This window comes from Echinops telfairi, unplaced genomic scaffold (genome assembly GCF_000313985.2).
Source record: "Echinops telfairi isolate 266 unplaced genomic scaffold, ASM31398v2 ScPeMD7_9;HRSCAF=40, whole genome shotgun sequence".
Lineage (NCBI taxonomy): Eukaryota > Metazoa > Chordata > Mammalia > Afrosoricida > Tenrecidae > Echinops > Echinops telfairi.
Genome location: NW_022103906.1, coordinates 4445589 through 4460781, shown reverse-complemented (window position 1 = coordinate 4460781; position 15193 = coordinate 4445589). Strand labels below are relative to the sequence as shown.

The window sequence follows — 15193 nt, the reverse complement described above, 5'->3', positions numbered from 1 at the left end:
GTATGTATTTATGAAATAAATAAATTACCTAAATTATCTGAATAGCTGATTTGTTGGCATCACTTGTTTAACTAGCACTAGCATGCAGTACGATGTGTATCATCTGAGACAGTTACAAAAAGTTTTCATCGTTACCAATGCCCCAAAATGCCATTGTTCATTAAGTCCAAACAATGGTGGTCAAATTCTAACAACTGATCAACAATGCGAACTTTGATAAGCAGTTCTCGATAATCAGTTTTCAACAATTATTTATTATTAAAGTTTAACATTATAAAATTAATAAAAATAATATAAAACTCATATCCTGGCCAAATAGCCACATGGCAGCCAAAAACTGTATATTCCCTTCCCGTTTTCCCGCCGTTCCCTAGCTTGTTGTGCAATCTTTCCAAAAATCGGGACTTTTTTAAAACGCCGTGGGACGCGGGACAAATTGTTAAAAATCGGGACTGTCCCACCAAAAGCGGGACGTCTGGTCACCTTTAACTAGATGTATGTTTCATCGCTACACTGCACCCTGACTGGCTCGTTTCCTCCCTGCGACCCTTCTGTAAGGCGATGTCCAGTTGCCTACAGATGGGCTTTAGGTCCCCACTCCACACTCCTCCTCATTCACAATGATATGATTTTTTTGTTCTTTGATGCCTGATACCTGATCCCTTTGACACTAGGGATGGGTTTGAGAGGCCTCACACTCTTAACTGGAGTTAAAATCTGGTGACCTGGGAAGAGAAAGGTGTTAAGTTTTAAAGCATGGACGTAGCATCCAAGGTGAATTAAGCGGCAATCTGGTACAATCAGAGAGCAGTCTGCCCATTGAAATGCCAATGTCTATTTGTATTTGGCTTTACTTTTAATCTGTGACAAGGAAATTATTCGGATACAGACAGTGACCTTGAGCAACTCACTGCTGCCTCTGGGCGTCAGTGTCCTTGTGTGTTTAATTACAGCTGGTGACAGAACAGGGAAACCTCATACCGAGACAAGCATCTCACACACTTACTGCTGGCTTGAGGGAAAACCAGCCAAGATTTTCAAACCATGAAAACTCAACAAAGTGAAACCTCATCCAACACATTCCAGGGATTCACAAGCTCTTGACAGGAGCAAACAACCAAAAAAATCAGCGGTTTCTCCAGAGATGTACATACGAGAATAATTTTCAGAGCATTTTTATTAGGAAAGTCTTAAAAAAATAAAAAATGAAAAGTTTGATTAACAATTTACATTACATTCATATGCAGTTACTTAAAATCTTGTTCCCAATGAATGCTTTGAAGATTATGTGAAAATATTGCAACTACAAGGTTAACTGTTTAAAGACCAGGCCACAAAACAGCATATATAACCAAAAAAAACACTTCTTACATGCATCAGCGAAAAGAGGCACTCAGAGAAGTACCAAAAAGTTTAAAAGGCACACTGATAGATTAGGAATGACTTGGGGGTACATTTTGGTATTCCTCAAATTTTCTATAATCAATGTATTACTTTGAGAAATCAAAAAATACACACACATATATCTAGATACACACAGATATGTATGCATATATGTGTATAAGATGACATGTGTTAGTTGAACTCCAAGGAAGAACGGTGCTTGGTAGAATATCATAAAATCAGGGCATGCCTCTCACAATTGCCAAGCTTTTATCCATAGAATCCTTAAAATGAAGTACTAATGGTTTTTTAAAAAAATAAAATTTTGTTGAGTACCAGGGCTGATGTAGGCTGTAAGTTTGTGGAGAAATGGTGGCCCCCCAAAAACTTCTGTACAATTATCTTTGTTGTTGTGTGCCACTGAACTGATCTGACTCAAAATGACTATGGGGCAGAACAGAGGTCCCCAAGGTTCCACTCTGAGCACACCGCCAGGGTTTCTGTCATGAAACGCGCCCTGAGCACCTCAATAGGGCCTCAGCAGCTCTGGTCTGGGCCTTGAGCAGTCCCTAGAGCCCTTCTCAAAACCCAGAACGATAAGGGTTGAGAGAGGCTCATCAACGTACCCTTTCCCCTCTCCTTTATAAAAAAATCGAGAAATCGGGACTCAGATCAATCAACCTGCTCAAGATCACAAAACTAATTAGTGTTGGTGCTAAATTAGAACCAAGATACTATGCACCTAGTACCCTCTTTATAATATGCACTATCTCAATGCCAAGCCTATGAAACAAACTAAGAGAACATGCCTAAGAGTCAAACGTCACTGAAGAGTTCTGCAAAGGCCAGGGCAATATGGATGCTTAGATATTGTAACAAGCTGATATTGTTTCTGTGGTTGGGTTGATTAAATTATTGATAGCACACTGAAAGCTTTCTGCTACTGCCCTCTTGCTAGTGTCCTCTGAGAACAGACAAAATAAAGAGAACAGCATGGGACTGATGCTGTGGATGTCTTGCCCCCTCGTCATTTTTTTCTGCATGTCACTCTTCATTGTCAGCAAGTGCCTCTCGTTTTTCATGAGGCCATATTATGGCGCTCCACTGCCACCACAGACCTGAAGCCTTGGGCCATGGTCAAAGCAGCATAATATGTCTTCAGGAAACACTTCGGACATCCTCTTACAGAAGGGTCACAAGGAAGAGTCGAGCCAGTTGTGGGGCGGTACTGCGCCAATGAAACTTACAACTTTCCACTAGTTCTTTAATGCTTTCTACGCCCCCCCCCCCACTTCTACCTTAAAAATCCGGCTAGACCAGAGTATGTACACGGGTACAGATAAGAACTCACAACACAGGGAATCCAGGACAGATAAACTCCTCAGGACCAACAGAGTAGTGATACCAGGAGGGTAAGGATAAGGGTAAGGTGAGGGGAAAAAGGGGTAATCGATCACAATGATCTACATATAACCCCCTCCCAGGGTGACGGTCGACAGAAAAGTGGGTGAAGGGAGACAGTGGTCAGTGTAAGACATGAAAAAATAATAACTTATAAATTATCAAGGGTTCATGAGAGTGGCAGGTGGGGGGAATGAGCTGATATCAAGGACTCAAGTAGAAAGAAAATGTTTGGAAATGATGATGGTAACATATGTACAAATGTGCTTGACACAATGGATGGATGTATGGATTGTGATAAGAGCTGTAAGAGCCCCAATAAAATGATTTAAAAAATAAAAAAGAAACACTTCATTGTAGCTGAAGATGACCTGGGGTCCCAGTGATTAAGTGAAAGGTCAGCAGTTCAAACCCACCAGCTACTCCATAGCAGACAGGTATAAGAGTCAGCTTCTGTACAAATTGCTGCCTTACAACAGCATGGAGCTGTTCTCTGGCACATCACATCTCTATGAGTCAGAATTAGACTTGACAATGGTTTGGCTTTTATGGTTTGGAATGGTACCCTGGGGCAACTCTGTCTAACTTTAAGTTTTAATTTCATACAGTACATTTTAAAGTTTCACATTGATAATTCACATCATTTTGCATATTTGTTATCTCAACATTTCCCCTCAAAGTATCAAATCCTTGCACAGAATCATATTCATACTTTACATTAAAATGATCCACGGTTGTACAACCATTGTGGAAAGCAATATAGCACTACTTGAAACAACTAGTACTAGAAATTCCCTATGAGCCAGCAATGCCCATCAATCAGTACTAGAATGTATGAGGAAAGGCTGGTACATACACACAATGGAGTGCTATGCATGGCTAAAAAACAATGATGAAACCACGAAGCACCTCAAGACATGGATGGACCTGAAGAATGTTATTTTGAGTGAAGTTAGTCAATCACAACAGGGCAAATATTGTATGAGAATGTTACTACAAAGATATGAAACAAGGCTCAGACTTGTGTACCAAAGGGAACAGACTTTGAAGGCTCCCAAGGGAGGGAGGGCCAAGGCAGAAAGAGAGAGGTGACAGGTACTGGCTCACATGAAAGGAAGAATAGAGATCCATAAGAGGGAGAAGAGAAATCTGGGAGGGGGTGAGGACCAGAATATAGGGTGTTTGTGTGTGAGGGTTTGCCCAGTGGTTTGAACTGTTGAATGCAGAGTTGATGGTCTTAAATGTACCCCACCCCACCCTCACTTAATTCACAAGAAATTTCATTTATAAAAAGTTATCCATGGTGTTGACATAAAAGAATTGAAGATAATTATTCTGATTTTATGTCTTGATTTCTATGCTAAAATGATTCTTAGACATAAGGCTATTTCCTCTTATTTCCTTATGTAATCAAAGAGCGATGTCTATTCTCTCTGAGGCACAGGGCTTTGCACAGGTGAGTGATTCTGCAAAGAAGCATAATTAATAACAGCATAATTAATAACTCATCATCAAACAGATTGTCTTGTCACATAGTTACCACTTTACCATGTTGACATAATTAAGCTCAATAGACATTCACCTTGGCAAAAGGATCAACAGAGGATGAGATCTCCCGTGACATATTTTCACTTTAATCCACTTAGAACTTGGAGGTGCCAGTCCTTCTGAAAAGGATGTCTAAAATTGAGCACTTAACAGATCTTTACCAGTAACCACTTATTTTTCATTTACTTTATTTTGTTTCATTCAGATTTCATTCATTCAACAAATATATATATGAAGAGCTTACTCTTCATATGTGTGTGTGTGTGTGACACACATCTTCATATATATGTGGCAGACACACGTCTATGCCACAATAGTGAACGGACCAGGGGAAATGCACACACTCACAAACCCTGTCCTTATAGAGCGCCCATTTTGGTGGGGAAGCTTATGTTTAGCATGCAATGTTTTAATCTGAAATTTCCTTAGATAACCAGTCAATCAACCTCATTGGGTGCTAATGCATCAAAGCTACACTGTCCCAGACACTGGAAACCAGGGTGCCAAACTTGCCTTTATGATGATTTTATTTAAGGAAGAAGGCAACAAACATTAAACATATTACTAATGATCAATTGCAGTATTTTAAATATGAAACAGACTTTGAACAGTACTTAGTAGGAACATTAGAAAAAGACCTATCCTGGATGGTTAAGAAAAACTTCCTTCATAAGTGACTGTGATGCAGTGAACTAACTACTTAGTATGACTTTTCTAGCTATAGTCTTTATGATTCCAACACAAAGACTGGGTAGGACTATGCCAGGAGTTGCTTGTGGCGCACCAAGTGTGTGGCAGTTACATAATCTGTCAACTTGAACAAAGGGGTAGAGTGTAGCCTGTCAATCAGGTCGCAGCTTGATGACCACATCTGGAGGCACGATGGAGATAAATAGCTCACTGGAGGTCAGATCCAGTCTCTTTGCCTTCCCTTTCCTGCTGTGGGGACACTCAGCTGGAGGAGACATGTGGAGAACCATGCCAGCATTGAGATGCTTCCACTGCCACTGGATCCACAAGACCTTCTCATCAAAGACTTGCATCCTGAGTTGTTACTTCTAAATTGATCCCGATGCCAAATTATATTCTGCCACTTCCCAAAGAATTAAAGTTCATGAGTTGTGTGCGAAATTGCAGCACATCACCAAGCCCAAAGATGGGAAGTAGAGTACTCCAGGGAGGAAGAGCAGGTGATATTAGTAATGATGGAGTGGTGTGATACAGCAGTTTGGGAAAGTTGGACATTTAGAGCATCTTTAACATCCACCTCACGGGGACTAGCTTTGTGTTGATTCTTATAACTATATTTATATTCATTTAATTAGTGTAAGAATGGTGGGATTCACTACAACTGCCAAGACTCATTAGAATATGTTGTTTGGGGAAAATGTAAAGAAATAGGAGAATGAGAACCCAGTTAGATCTAACTCCTGAGGAACTAGTTAGTTGAATGTCTAAGGAAATAATGAGTGATAAAGAAAAGGTTAAGCAAATAATTCCTTGTTTGTTGTTATCATTAATAGCAATGTGAGGGGTAAAAATGTAGGCACGCATTGCAGCATTGTACTACGTCCAGATGTGGTCCAGTTGGAGGTAGCAACTCTAGTCTCAGGGTCCATCTAGAAAGGAACAATTATGTCAGAACAACAACAGGGAACTGCTGCTCTGATTAAAGACATGTTAGAGGCTGGACTGCTGATGGCACCACATTCTTTATATAACAGCCTTGTATGCCTCCCGGAAAAGACTCTTGGATACTGAGAGAATACCAAAACCTAAATAAAATAGTGCCATTTATGACTTCATCTGTTTCCAGACACAGTATCAAAATTGAAGAAAATAAGTAGACAGAAGAGACTGGTACTCAGTGATTGATCTTGCAAATACCAATGTACAGTTCCGTAATCTGCAGAGAGCCAGCCAATTTGTCTCCACATGTGAAGGACCTCAGTTTACTTTCATTGTATTTTCACAGAGTGACTTGAATCCGCAGGCTTAACTGTAATCGTTTGGAGAGAAGAGAGTTGGCCTCGGTGCAGATCTCAAGGATAGTAATATATTACACCTTGATGATAATATGCTCAGACAAAACACCAAAGATCAGGGATGATCTGAATACAGTGGTGCCTCACATGACCAACACAGGCTGGTTAATAAATTCACAAAAACTCAGGGCCCTGCCCAGTGGTGAAAATATTTGGGAATAACTTGGGCTGGAGCCACCCATGACATTCTGCAGGCAATCAATAATAAGTTACTATCAGTTTCAACTTCCAAGACTAAACAGTAGACCCAACCTTTGGTTGATCCATTTGGATTTTAGACACATAGTCTACATATGAGAATATTGCTAGAGCATACCTGAGGTAGTTAGTTTATTGTGCCAACCTAGTCGATAAACACATGTGGGGTTAATCAAAGGGTGAAGGGATAAATGGCTCAGTGAGCCTCGCCTTTCTAGTTCTCGGGTCTCTTGCTTTATGATGGTCGGACCAGGGTGCAGCTGCCTTAGCCAGTTCCCTGCTTCAGCTGGCAAGGCTCACTTCTTGCAAAACATCCCTGAGGAGAAGCTACATAGACCTACCTCGATGCAGCCCTGGGTGCTGGAGTAGCCGTGCGGAGACCCCTGCCAGCACTGAGATGCTTACATATTCACTGATTCGGCTTTCCTCCTGTAGTCGGCATCATAGTATGTGTTTTGTGAGGTGGAGGAGGAGTTTGTGGATTGGTGTTGGACATATGGGTTAATGTTGGACTTGTGGGTTTGGGCAGCACTGGGTTGGGATGTTTTCTTGATGCACACTTAACCTTTATATAAAACTCTCTCCTATACATGAGTTTCTATGGATTTGTTTCTCTAAAGTACCCAGACTAACAAACTGCCCATAACATAACTTTAGATTTGAGTATGTCAATGCTTATCAGAAGAACACTCTTCCTGAATCAGACAGTCACTGCAAATAAGCAAGTGACCTGTTGGTGTGCTCACTTGAAGTGGTCAATTATGTCCATGAAATTAGTAGACATGGGTGTCCTAGAGAAATGCAAAATTAAGCTGAAGCTAAACACATCCCTCATGCACTCGCCAAAGCACAAAAATACTAATAAGGAATGCTTGCTCTTCCAACAAGAAAAATGTTTGTAGATGTCAATGGGGCAGATTGCCAGGAGGTAAGGATCTACACATAGCTGGCAAATTGGTTATGCTGGACCTATGGCACCAGGGGAGTTATGATAAATGGGTCCTTACCAGAATAGACACTTTGCAAATCCCATGACAGATGTAAATGGTAAAAATACCATGAGTGGAATAGAACAAAAGATCCTGTTCCAATTTGGGCCACTGAGTTATTTTTCATCAGGACAAGAAATACAGCCCACGGGGTCCAGAAAGGACAAGGTATGTTGCATGCCACCCTCAGAGTCATGGCTTGATAGATCAATGGAATGGGCAATCCAAATGTTTGGTATCTAAAGCAAGGAGAGGAAAGGTATGAAGGGTTGCCTTACATGCCTCCTTAAGTGTCCTCACGCTCAATATGAGGGGCCAGAGGAAGAATCACCACTTGCAGTGACTTATTTGATGTGGCCCTTCCAGCCATTGTCTTTGTAACTCCTGCAAAATGACTGAGTCAAACCCACTGCCACGAGTTGACTCTGAATAGGACTAAAGGCCTATTCATATATAAGATGTTTGTGCCTCACCAAGGGAAATCAATAAAAAATAAATTTAAAAACTCACTGCTATCAAGTTGATGCTGACCCAAGCAACCCTATAGGACAGGGTAGAACTGACCCTGTCCAAGACTATAACTCTGTAAGGGAGTAGGAGACCACACAAAGGATTTGCTAACACGTGAATTTTGGCATACAGCTGGGCTTAAAATGAGCCATCTTAGAAGCAAAAGTGGGAGTCTCACTTCTATCAAAAAAAGAAGAGCCAAGAATGGAGCCCAAACTTGAGATCCCTGGAGAGGGCTGTGACACCAGCTACAGCAGAGCAGTGGCAAAAACAGAACCAGGAGACCAGCAGGAGGCAGTGGGGTGGCCTTTCCAGCCCAAAGATAGAGGGAGAAAACTGAGAACCTTCAGGGAGGAAATTTGCTATCAGAGAAAAGTGCATCCCGTAACGTAATGAGGGGAGCCTTGTTTGCCCCTCCACAGGAATAAAACGGAACCCCTTGAGAATGACGCTTCCTAGTAGAGTTGGGTGCCTCTGGGCATTTGCTGGTTGAAATAATAGAGCTTTGTAACACTTGCCTGAGCAAGGCAGAGGCCAATGGGCCTTTTGGGTGAGAGGATGAGGACCAGAGAGGAATACTTGCTGGTATGTGTGAGAAGAGATTGTCCTAAATAAAGAATTTTAGCCTGAAAGTTTTGGAATTTTTCACCATATTCATTCAAGCTGTTCCATGAGTACAAATAATCAGAAAAATTGGACTATATGAAGAATATATCAAGAATGGAGAAGAGTTTTTTTGTATTTTTCGGGGTGGAGGTGAGATTGTTTTTCCAGGTTGCGGCTTATTTCTGCTGCATTTTATTGTGGTTAGTAGCATTCTTAACTCTCTCTTATGTATCTTTCTTGGTTTTTAAGTATGTGAATCCCAGGTTAGGTGAATCTATAGCGACAATAACTAGAATAAAGGGTCCTGAGCAGTGGAGCAAGGAAGAAAGGAGCCAACGGGGAGCCAATATCAAAGAATACGAAAGAGAAGAAAGTGTTTTGAAAATTATGGTGGTAGCAATTGTATAACACTACTTGATATGACTGAACTACTGAATGCTGTGATATCACGATTATGTCCTAATAAAATTATTTGCAGGGGAAAAAGAATAGAGAAGCTTTATTAACAACCAGTGATATGCAGTTATGCAGATGGCATAACCTTGCTTGCAGAAAGCTAAGAGGACTTAATGCACTGACTAATGAAGATAAAATCCATGCTTTCAGTATGGATCACAACTCAATATAATGAAGAAAAACACCCTCACAACTGAACCAGCAGACATTATCGTGATAAACAGAAAAAAAGATGGAATTTGAATCCATCATCCAAGAAGTCAAAGGTAGTTTGTGTTGGGCAAATCTACTGCACAAGAACTGTTTAAATTCTTAACAAGCAAAGACGTCCCTTAGAGGACTAATGTGGGCCTGATCCTGACCCAAGCCTTGGTATTTTCAATTATTTCACACACATGTGAAAGTTGGACACAAAGATCACAAAGAACTGATACATTTGAATAATGATATTGGTGAAGAACAAATCAATCTGTCAATATTTTGTCCATAGAGCCCATCAATATTGCAACTCCAGGCTTGACATTTTTCTTCTGTGCATATAGCTTGAGGAATGGCGTTCTTCCCTTTTGGTTTTCTAACTGAGGACTTTCACATTTCATTACCCTTCTTCTCTGGCTGTCCCCGGAAATCTATTCAGCTCTTTTACTTCATCAGCTTTTTACTTCATTTCTTCCAATGAGTTAAAAAACAACAACAACAAACAAACTCACTGCCATTAGGTTGATGCCAACTATTATGAACCCTATAGGAGAAGAAACAACTGTCTCTGTGAGGTTCCAAGACTGTAACTCTTTATGGAAGTGGAAAGGCCCCTCTTTCTCCCTCAGAGCAGCTGGTGGTTTCAAACTGGAGACCTTGTGGATCCCAGCCTTACCGACTACCCACTACACTACCAGAGTTCCTTCCAATGACTTCAGTTTCTTTACTTTCAAGGGCAAGTTTCCAGAATCTCTTCTGACATAGTTTGGTTTTTTCTTTCTTTTTAATGATGTTTCATTTATTCATGTATGATGTCCTTAGATGTCCTTAATGTCATTACAGAACTCATCTGGTCTTTTGGGGGCTTTCTGAAGCTCAAAGCATCAAATCTATTTTTGAGATGGTCTCTAAATTCAGGTGGGAATTATTCAAAGTAGTATTTTGCCTCTCATGGTCTTGTCTGAATGTTCTTTAGCTTCAACTTGCATATGAGCAATTACTGGGCCATTAAGTACTTAGCTTCTGGCATTTTGTTTTGATGGATGGGATTGAGTCTCCTCAGGGTCTCTTCCCACAGATACAATAGATTTGATTCATGTGTACTTCATAGAGCACAGGTCTACATGTAAAGCAGCTATTTATATTGTTGAAAAAAGGTAAGTTCAGTGGTTATTAGTCTTGCAAATTCCAATATGTGATCTCCAGCATTGTTTCTATCACCAAGGCCATATTTTGCAACTGTGGACCATTCTTTTTTTAATAATTTTCACATCCCAATTCCTACCAATTCACCTGGAGTGCATGTTTGATCAATTTCAGAAGATGGAAAAATCTTTAATTGTTTCATTTTGGGCGTTAGTGGTTGACCCATACATTTGAATCACAGTCATGTTAAATGGTCTTCCTTCTAGGTGTATTGATATTATCCTATAACTGTCAGTATTATACTTTATGATAAATCCTGAAAAGTTCTTTTTGACAAGGAATATGTTCCTCTTCAATGTATCATTAACAGCATAGTAAACCATATAACAATCTAATGGAAAATGGTCAATACCATTCCATTTCACTTCATTAATGCCTCGTATATCTATCTTTCAGCATTCCATTTCATTTTACAACTTTGAATTTTTCTTGATTCATACTTCATATAGTCCACATTACAATTATGAATATATGTCTGCACCTGGCTTTTCTCATTTTACGTTACACTACCTCAATAAATTAAAATCCCAAAAGCATTATTCCATTCACATAAAAGGGGGTACACCCCCCACCCCCCAAAAAAAAACAACAGAAAAAAGCTCCATTGGGCGAAGCTTTTGTAGTACACTTTTTTCCCACTAGGCAAACATTGAGTTTTCAGTAAGTGCACCCAGTGGCATCACCTAGGAAGGTTCTCTATGTTAACAATGAATTTTTTCCTTAAAAGCAGTTTCACTTGAACTTTGATTTATATGATGACCTATTTAAGAGAACAGCACGCAGCTGTGTAATTTTGTTTCCTGCTCAGGAAAAATACCGCAGAAACTGTTGTGATGTTGAACACAGCTTACAAGGACAGTGCAATGGGAAAAAATCAAGTGTATGAGTGTTTTTTTTCATTTCAAAAAAGGTGAAATACTAATTGATGACAAACCTCATTTTGGAAATCCATCAACTTCCTATAAGGATGAAAATGTTGACCAAAGTCTTGCAATTGTGTTTGAAGAACAACGACAGACCATTGAAGAGATGGGGAAGTTATCTGGACTATCTTGGAACTTGGTTCAATAAATTTTATCATAAGATTTGGGAATGATAGGAGTCGCTGCAAAACTTATCCCTCAGGTTCTGATTGTCAAACAAAGAGAGTGTTGAGTGGAAACATGCCATGCTTTGGAAGAGCAGCTCCAAAGTTACCCAGACAGTTTCCCAAGGGCATTACTGGTGCTGAAATATGTTGCTGTTCTTATGACCCCAAAACCAAAAATCAATCAAGCCAGTGGAGGACGCCATCATCACCTTGGCCCCCAAAACTTGTCAAGTGAAATCAAAGATCAAGATGATACTCATTTTTTTTTTGTTTGATGTGAGAGGGACAGTGCATTTGGAGTTCATTCCACCAGGTCCGATTGTTAATCAAGCTTTCTATTTAGAGGTTCTGAAAAGATTGTGTAACAGTATGAGACAAAAAAGGCCAGATTTGTGGTAGACTAGGGACTGCTTTTGCCACCATGACAGTGCACCTGCTCCAGTAGCCATCTCAGTGCGCCAGTGTTTGGCAAAAAATAGCATGCCTCCCTTGCCCCATGCACCTTCCTCGCCAGACCTTGCTGTGTGCAACTTCTTGTTTCCTCGGATAGAATTGCAGATTTGACAAATATATTAAGTGTAATTGAGAGTACTTTGAAGGTGATAAGGTCATTTTGTCCACAAAAATATAAATGCATAGCTTTGAAAAAGATTCTGGTTTTTTGGGTAGCCTTTGTAGTTAAAGTTGTCTCTCGTTTAGTGAATCAGCTCTTCCCAGTTGAGGGATTGATCTTCTATCATTATAACCGACAATGTTCCGCTGCCATATATAAGGTCTTTAGAGGTAAATATATGTCTTTTTTTAAGTAGTAAATTTTCAGTTTCTTCTTCTTAGTCAGAATCGACTAGATAGCAGTGTGTTTGAGTTTCTATAATAATATGAAAAGATAAATGAACATCAAAGCCACAATTAAGAAAAGCAATTCCCTGCACTCTGGAGAAGATCAGGTATCCTCCTAAGTCACCAGAAAAAAACAAAACAAAAAAGATATGCAGGGTGACACAGCTGGATTCAGATCTACAACTGACTACCTCTCATGGCATCTCTCATGCTTCACTCTAACGATCATTTGGGATCTCCTTGATCCCAAAGCCATAGAGGCTTACACGAATTACAGCCGCCAGCTTAAGTGATTCCAGATGTGCTGCAAAGCTATTATTACTAAGCATTTGTGCTATTGGTATTTAGAAAATAACTGAAATGAGTACCTACGTGGAAAAGTTTGTAGCATGGAAAGCCTCTTTGTTTGTGTATAAAGAAAAGGCACTGAAAGTATACCTGAATTCAGCTAAAAAGAGACCTGTTTCCGAATTGCCAAGGTGCCTAAATGTATGACAATGTCTGACACAGTAGCCAGTCAGAAGCGAGGAGGACTGTCTGGAAGAATATTGAGAAATGATGTGGTGGCCCCAGAACACTGCCAAATTCTTCCATTCTCCCAGGACTGGAGTCAGCAGAAAGCAAAGAACAGAGTGTCTGAGGTCAAATTAGAACCGTCCCTTGCCCTTACAAGAATGCCCACACACTGGAAAGGTGAGATGCCTGGGAATTTCTTCATAGTCTTGCGTCTAGCAACATGTAAGTTTTCTCTTTTCTCTCCTCCTTCTAAGCCCAAGATTACATTAAACATATAAATAAAATCTAAGTATCTTCATTAAGTGCTTTCTAATTATATTAATGCCTGTACAGTTTGACATTAAAGCTTGGAACACCTTTATCTCATTAAAATTTTTACTTAGTTATATCCAGAAGAAAGCTGCCGATGCCAATTACCACACATTTGCAAAGGCATTTGATTGTTCAAGGAGCAAATCTTATGGCAGTTGCAAGCTCCCTTCTATAACAGGGTGTGGAAAGGAGCATTCTAATAATAGGGCACTATTAGCTCAGGAATAAAAGACTACAGGGCTCCATTGACATTCATTAAAAGTCCTAATTAGAGGGTGAATAACTGCTATTTAATGGGAAGTGCAGGGAGGCAGCCTGAGAACCGGCAAGGAACAGGGTGAACTCTTCACTCCCTCGAGCTGGAGGGCATGTGTAAGAACTTTAAAACCTGAAGTTAATGTGCCTTTGTTAGGTTCAGTTAAGATAAAACTTGCTGCACAAATAGATTCCTTTTCTTGTCTCTTAGAATGATTACGGGGGAGGGAGGGGTGCTGGGAAGGAGCCAGAGGCGGCGGATAGAGAATGAGGTTCCGTCACAATGGAAGGGGTGGTGTTTTAATAAAATCTCATTGTTATTTAATGTGACAGGAGCAAAGGGGCCTGGAAGAGAGCCTTCACCAAGCTCCCTCGCTATGGCCCAACTCTTGGATGGTTGGTAGTGGGCAGCTGGAAGGCTTGCCGGGACACAGGAATTTCCATGCATGTGTAAACGATACTTAGTTTAAGCGATACTTAAGTTATGAGCTAGTGACACGCAATCTGTATGTAAACACTGCTCCTTTGCTTTGCCACTCCCTTCCCGTTAGTTCGTATTTTCCACCCTTCCGTGATGTCAGACATGTTAAAATAACTAATTCACAAGGATAGGTTGCGTTGCTCAGTCGGCAGAACAAACATTCCACGAAAATAAGCCATACATTCTGTCTCAGACATTTTCACGATCCCGGTGCAAGCCGATGTGCGTACAGCAGCGCGGCGGGGAAAGCAACAGTCGGCGGGCTGTGTGCGAGAATGGGGGGAGGAGAGAGAGAGCACTCGGTGGAGCACCTAAGAGCAGGCTCGGTAACCATGGATCTCCAGAGTGGGGCAGCCAGCGAAGAGAACTAATTGGAATTGAAGGAAGTGAAATAAGTATGATTCAGAATGGTAAAAACAAACCGCTGTCGGGGATTAAAAAAAAAGGAACAACAAAACCCCGAACATATTTGCTTCTTCCCCGATTCAATGCCCAGGGAAAACCTTCCAGCCCTGGCTTCCTAGGGCTCGTTATTTCATCAAACAACTCTAAATGGCTCGCTCAGAAGCAATCTGCAGGTCCATCTACAATCAGCAATCTGCACGTCCCCGCCAGGCTAACAGCAGGTTTCCATTGCGGCGGTGCAGGAGAAGTACCCCCGAACCATTGCCTCTAGGATTAAAGGAAGAACCGGGCTGGCCTCCTGCCAACCGAAAAGATGGCAACAGGCATTCAAAGGCATCCCCTTCGGAAAGGCAACCCCGTGCCTTTCCTCACAGGGCTGCAGTGACTGCGCCCTGGAGGGTCCCGGCCGCCGGGCGACGCCCGCCCGGGGGGCTCAGCGCGGCTTACCTTCCCGCAGCGCCGAGCGCCGCGGCCGCCGGCGAAAGCGCTCCCAGCCAGCAAGCAGGCGCGCGGCTGGAGGCGCTCGGGGTTCCGGGCAGGAGCCTCCGACAGGGAGCCAACCTGGCCGGGCCTGTGAGCATGCCCAGCGCCCGGCGCTTCTCGGGCTACTCCACTTCTCCGGGTTTTAGCTGCGCTCGGGCTAAAGGGGGCGGAGGAGGGAGCAACCGAGAGGTGCAAACGGGCGGCTCCGACCTGGGGTTCTGGCGGGTGGGGGGAGCGAGATCTGGCCGCCGGGGAAGGGCCCCGAGCGGGG

At 41.7% G+C, this 15193-nt stretch overlaps 1 protein-coding gene across 1 annotated transcript in view; it reads right to left on the bottom strand.

Moving 5' to 3' along the window:
* Positions 1–14968, bottom strand: part of KBTBD11 (kelch repeat and BTB domain containing 11) — a 51084-nt gene extending 36116 nt beyond the window's left edge. Inside the window, exon 1 of the mRNA XM_045286721.1 lies at positions 14887–14968. The gene's annotated coding sequence lies outside the window, so the exon portion shown is untranslated. The remainder of the gene's footprint in view (positions 1–14886) is intronic.
* Between the last annotated feature and the right edge of the window lie 225 nt (positions 14969–15193).